The sequence below is a fragment of the Dipodomys ordii genome, unplaced genomic scaffold (assembly GCF_000151885.1).
Source record: "Dipodomys ordii isolate 6190 unplaced genomic scaffold, Dord_2.0 Scaffold112, whole genome shotgun sequence".
Lineage (NCBI taxonomy): Eukaryota > Metazoa > Chordata > Mammalia > Rodentia > Heteromyidae > Dipodomys > Dipodomys ordii.
In genome coordinates, this window is record NW_012267328.1 from 295,182 (window position 1) to 301,967 (window position 6,786).

Sequence of the window (6,786 nt, forward strand, 5' to 3'; positions counted from 1 at the left end):
AAAAAAAAAATGTTTCATGACTTGTCCATGTCTCATATTAGTATCCTCAGAAAAGCAAAATATGAGCCATTTCTTTCTAGAATTATAGTAATGAACTTCTGACAGGAATCTTAGCCATCAGTTCTCTTTTTCCTTGTATAGATCAGGAAGCTGGTTTCTACCAGATAAAGTGGTTGTGTTATGCATTCTGGTTATTGTTTAGATGGTAGGAGACATTGGTTTAAAAATTAGTGCAAAGGCTCGCTTGTGGGCTTTTTCTGCACTGACTGGCTTCAAACTTCAACCTGCCATCCTCAGATCTCAGCATCCTGAGTAGCTAGGATTACAGATGTGAGCCACGGGCATCCAGATTTATAAGTGCAATTTTAACTAAATGAAGTCTTGCCTTTAATTAACTTCCCAAATGGCTAACAGGAATGGCCTTATATTTACAGAATAGCCACAAGGTGGCACTGTGGCGGTTTCTCTTGAGTTAATTTCAAGCAATCCCTGCTTTGGAGAAGAGGCAGAACAGAGGCCCATGTGTTATGTATATAAATACAGCTAGTATAATTGTGTAAAATTCCATTTTCATTACAGCGAGTTTTAAGGTATTGTCCATATCTCTATTAAAGGGGAATTTTGTGGTATTGAATGTTACGTGAAATGAATGGACTGTTGGCTGGGACATGGAAATATTTTTGTTAAAATGCTATTTGTTTTAACAGGATTTGATCTGAACATACATACATATGTCAGAATATTTCATACTCATGAATCTAATAGCTGGAGACAAGCTGGCCAAGTTGATCGTGTTAGTGTCTAGTAGACTTGGCTTAAACCTGGCTGTAGTTCTTTAATACCAACCCTGCCTTACGAGCATTGTGGGAAAAACAGGCTCGTATGTATGTATGTACACACTTGGATTTAGTAACATATGAGCAACTTTCTGGTGATTATATATCTTAATGTTTAACTTTGTGTAGGAGGTCTTGAGTTTGACTTTGTTTTGTTTTTGGTGATTAATTGGGGATAAGAATCTCACAGATTTTCCTGCCCTAGGCTGGTTTTGAACCCCTATCCTCAGATCTCAGCCTCCTGAGCAGCTAGGATTACATGGTGTGTCTACTGGCACCCAGCAAGTTTGACTTGTTACTTTGTTAAAACCGACATCACTTTAACACTTGATTGTGAAGACATTAGTTCTATAAAAATCATCTATACTTTTGGCATTTTTACTGTTTAGTATGAATATTGTACCTGTCAGTATAGGAGAAGTGGAAAATGTTTGTGGTTTCTGGCTCCTTTTGGTTCAGTGGAAAAAGTGATAATTATGAATAGACTTTTCTAAAAATCATGGTAAATGTTTAGTCTGCAGTGTCAATTTCTGTTGGCTAGGTTGTAAGAACTGTTGTTAAAGAGAAATTTTATTCCATTTGAAATATAGAGATAGGCTGTACTTCAAAAACTATGATGAGCATTGATGATCGGTTTGGTGAGAAAATTTTGAAACCCTTAGCTCCCTGGCCATGCTTTATTATTTATCTTACCCTCAAGTAAGGCTGGAAAACCACTAGGGACTATGGGGAACTAGATCAAAGGTCTTGAGAGATGGGGGAAAGACTGAGCTAGCTCAGGCTTTAGGCTGGGTGCGGAGATGCCAGTAGGACAGAGAGAAAGAGCGTATCCTCACGATCAGACAGCTACATAACATGCCTGTCATCCAGTGGTACTCTGAGGATATCCGTTTAAAAACAGAACAAAACAAACTAAGCCCCAGAGATGCTTCTCCAGAGGTAATTGTTAGATGTTTTAATTTCGGAGCTGGTACTGTAGAGCTGTTTGGTTTCCTGGATACTTAGTAGGAAAAGACGTGGAACTTTTCACTTCATTTCTGTCTGAATGCTCGTTGGCTAATTCCAAGTGACAGGCGCCCGGTGGACAAACTTGCTTTCTGTAGTTGCATTGTTTTGTCAAAAGGTTTCTAACTTCTGATTTTATTAGATCTGGGGCCTGCCGAGTGGGAAAGGAAGTTTCTTTGTAGCTAGCTGCTCTTTGAAATGCTTTTCTAAAAGGATGGAAGTTTCTGTAATTGCATGATCCTAAGCAGTTGTGTCCTCCGCCTGGCTCTAGTCAAGGCCATTGAAATGACATCACACATTTGAGTTTGATTTTGTTAGTTTATGTACGTATTTAGCTTTGAAATTTGTGCCTTTTAATTTTGTTTGTGATTTGGAATTTCCAGACTTTGACGTGGTGCCTGTAATTAGCACAGGGCAGTGTCTGCAGCACTGTGGCCTCCTTTTCCTGAGGCTGGAGCGTGTCCTCAGGAGAGGTGGTAGGAGACGTGGGGGCCGGGGCGGGGGTGAGGGGTGCAACCTGATAGGGTAATGAGAGCCAGACATAGACTCTGAGGGAAATGCTGAGCTCTGACACCGCAGAGGCAGGTGGATTGCTTCAGTTAGCAACTTCTGTGTTCTGAGTGGTCTCGGAAACCAGAAAGTTCCAGAATCTGCATGGCCCAGGAGTGACTAGCCTGAGGTCCCCAAACACAGAGTGTGTGCTTCCTGCTCTTCTCCAAGTGTTTTGGAGGCTATGGGTCTTATACCAAGGCTAGGACTTAGGGTTTTGCTAGAAGAGATGTAAGATGTGCATTTTTCTATTACATGTTCCACATAGGTGAAGATTGCTACTTAGACCCCTCGACCACTGGCATCAGCTAAGCAGGTTCGGGGGAAAGGAAGCAGAGAAGGAAGGCTGACAGCTAGGACTACCTGCTACGTACCAGGCTCTTTTTGTCTAAGAACATTGAGAGTTTCTGTCTTAGTTATTTTGTAGATGATACAGAATAGTCCATTTGAAGCATTTAATATCATTTTTATGTTATGAAAGTCAGATCTAGAAAGGAAAATGGATTTGCTTAAGGTCATGTAGATCATGACAAAACCAAGCCTTGAGTCAGGTGATCTTACTTGATATCTAATACAACTGAAAAACACGGCCTCCTCGAACCCAAGGATGAAGTGACTTTACAGTCAGTCAGAACCCAAGGAGATCAGGCTAGCCTCTGTGGATGTCACTGAGATGGTGTTTACTTGCTCAGAAACTTACTGATAGTTGTGAGCATTCTGTAAAGGGGGCGGTCAGAGAGGACTAAAAGGGATTTCTTCACTGGGCCTCATTAACCAGAGGTTTGTTCAGGAGGGCAAGAGATCTGGGGAATCTGTTTTTGTTGCTGTCTTTTTGAACACCAGTCATCCCAGACGACTCAGATACAGCCACACATGCTTGACCTTGGCTAGTGGTCTCACACTAACTTCTTTTGTCATGTGGAAGGTTTGGATGCTGGCTTCCCAGTTCACATACAAGCCGTGGGCCTTGCAGCCAGCCACTGAGACCAGAAAGAGCAACTCCCTTTGTATTCTTGTCTCGTTATTTTATCTCAGAGAGCAGAGGATTCAAGAAGGGAATTGATCAGCAGTGTATATATAACTAGGAAGATTGAGTAATGTGGACATAATAAATGGTGGCAAGTGATTATATTCTAATATGTATAGAAATAATCACAGAGGAAATTCAGACATGAGCTGAATTTGTTATCCTGTGGCTAGACTCTTTTAAAAAATAATTTAAGTATGATTTTGGTATGATGAAATTATAGTCTGGATAAATACAGCCTCAGCTTACAATAGCTGAGGTGCTGTGAACTTGGTGCTGTGCTGAATGTGTTAGCCCCAGTGATTGAGGCATGTGCGATCATCCCTGGGCTTTGCTTGATGATAGACAATGAAAGAAAGGGGCACATGGCCATGGAGAGTCACAAAAGGATGGCCGGGTCTTTGAGAATACCATCCAGAAGACTAATGGCCAGTGTCTAGTGCCCCACACGTTTAGAGAGTCGAGAACAAAGCACTCGGGGGTACTGCTTGGAGAGAGGCTCACTATACACATTGAAGTGCAGGTGTGCTTAGATTAGATAGCATAGTGGCAATAGAAAGAAACCCCGTGCCAGGTCTTCGTTTCCTTTCTAAGACTAATGGCCTCAAATAACGAGTGAAAGAAACATTGTAATCAAGATTTGAATATGTTTAGGAATACTGTGAACAAGCAGGCCTAAAAACTTTGTTTACCAAGATAGTGACAGAACTACGGAACTGCAGAACACTGAGAAGACCTAGAACCCGGAGCAGAGCTCCGGGGCGCACGTGTCCGTGTGCAGCTTGTTAGCCTTACGCAAGAGCACCCAGAGGTGGTTGCTGAGCACCGCTGAAGACGGTGTGCTTGTGGGAGATTAACTGTTACATTCAATACTGACTTTCCAGCATGATTCTTTTTCTCTTGGATCCAAGACCAGGACTTTACTTGGTATGTGATGCTTTTGCTCCTTGGCTGGCACTCTTCTGAGTCACACCTCCAACCCCTCTAGCACTGTTCTTAATTTCAGCAGTTAATTAGCACCTGAAAAGATTTTTGTGGGGCCCATAAACCTAGACATATGTATATAGAATGTTAAAAGCTGTTACCTCTTAGAAATGAGATTTAAAGACTTAACCTTTTTTTTCTTAGATAGTTTATCATTTTTCTGTAGTGAACATAGATTGTAGAAGCTGGAGCCAGCATATAAAACACAGATTGCACGTGTAGTCATCCCTCCAAGGGCCACAGGACGACCATGCGGAGGTCACCTGCATGTGTCTGTCGAGTGACCCTGAGGACTGGCCAGAGCGCTGAGGCTGGGCCAGTAGCACGTGTAGGGGATGGCTGAGACTGGAGATGAGAGCCCTGAGTAAGAATAGTGAAGGCCTGGAGACCAGCCTGGTGGGAAGTGGAGCGCTTCACAGGTGCTGTCCTTGGTTCTGCCCATTTAATGTGGTTCCACAGTTGGGGGAAAGGCTTGCTGACCTTTGCCCATTATGTAGATCTGACCTCGAAAGTCCACTCTTCACAATTTCTAGATGGGTAGGTCAGGTATCGCTTTGAAGGTACCTTCTAGTAAGGAGATAATGCTACACGTATCAGATCCTAACCGGCGATAGAATTAGGTAGGGGAAATGGGTTTTTTGGTGATTTTTGTTTGTCTGTTTGTTTTCCCGGTCCTGGGGCTTGAACTTGGCCTGGGCGCTGCCCCTGAGCCTCTTGGTGCTCAAAGCTAGCGCTCTACCACTTGAGCTGCAGTGCCACTTCCATGAATAGTTTTAACAGATGCTGATGGGCTTTTTGCCACTTGGGAAGTCTGCTAGGAGATGACGGAAAGGGTTGCTGGATACACCAGTTAGGAGAAAAGAGATTACTGGGAGTGCCGGTCGGTGGGGCTGCACCAGCAAACCGGTGCAGCAGCCTGACGAATGGTGGAGTGAGGTTTTTAGGGAAGGGGAGGAAGTGACCTCAGAGCCGGGGAGGGGGCTCCCCGCTGACCCGCAGGCGCACAGTGACCACTTACCTGGTCCACTTACCTGGTGGTCCCCTGGGTGAGGGACGGGTAGGGAGGGCCACGCGCAGTTTTGCAAGGGAAAGAGAACAAAGGGAAGGGGGAGTCGACAGTGGTTTCTCCCACAAAAAGAAAAGGGGAAGGGAGCATTTTCCTGGGCCTCACTTTTGCAACACTGGCCATTAGGTAAAGGTGTTCTGTCCTTTGACTGTGTGTCCGGAAGATAGCAGGTTCAAGAATGTCCTGAAGTCTGCTCTTCAAAGCTGAAGTATTTGCTCTAGTCCAGGCTAAGAGGTTAGTATATGATAATCAACAGAATAACAATGTCATTCTGAGGCTTGAAGAAATCCTTAGTTTTTAAAGCCTCTTTTTTACTGCTTTGCCTTATTTGCTGGCCTCATCACCATGCCTGGTTTTACTCATTGTTTCATGCTGTATTTTTCAAATAAGGCCTAGGCTATACCCCTAAAGAAACGGGCTACGATTTAATAATTCACTGGTCTTTACCACTAAGCTTGTTAAAGAGAACAGACATTAACTTTGTAGACTTCTCTATTGTCTTCAAAGTCTTTTCACAAGTTTGTTACCATTTTGTAGAAAATCAAGGCTACAGGATGTTACATGTCATAAAACTAGTCAGAACTAGTTTGTGAGTTTGAGACAGGAAGTTGGGATTTTCTGTGTGTTCCTTATGCTTATTTAACACTATCTAGGAACAGGCCTGGGGAAGAGCTTGCTGTCTTTGCCCGGGGACCCGGGGAGGAGCAGTGGCTCCTGTAGCCCGCTCCTCTCCACTGTCAATGACAGGCTCTCAAGTAATTTGTAGACATGTTGCTGTTGCTTTTAAGGCTTTTTACCATATGTTTGGGAACAAAAAGTGTTAACCACAACAGGGAGATACAATGCTTGACAAAAGTACATTGAAGTACAATTGACTTCAGCTCTTGGTTTGTCATAGCACTTTCCAAACTAAATCTGGGTTGTTTCTCCTTCTTGCCTGGGAGAAGGGACTCAAGGATTGTGATTTGTTGTGAGAGACAGTGAGTGACGACAATAAACACGAGTTTTGTAAGAAATCCTGAGTTCCAGTCCTGCCTCACCCCTTAGCAGAGCTTTTGAGTACTCTGCCTCTCTGCACTCATCTGTACAGTTTGGGGAGCCATTGCCCCTTACGGGTTTTGTAAAAAAAAAAAAAATGTTTTTTAATCCTAATATCTGACAAATAAGTAACTGTCCAGGCTCAGCTTTTACACCAGGAAACAGTTGTCCTAACAAAAAACAACCAAAGTGGGGCTGGGAAGGTGGCTCAGTGGTAGAGCGCTTGCCTTGCATGCCTGAGGCCCTGGGTTCAATTCCTCAGCACCACATAAGCAAAAAGA

At 43.5% G+C, this 6,786-nt stretch overlaps 1 protein-coding gene across 4 annotated transcripts in view; it reads left to right on the forward strand.

The window, feature by feature from the left end:
- The window catches only part of Fbxw11 (F-box and WD repeat domain containing 11), a 93,714-nt gene that overhangs the window by 54,196 nt on the left and 32,732 nt on the right, over positions 1 to 6,786 (forward strand). The gene's annotated exons all lie outside the window — the stretch shown is intronic.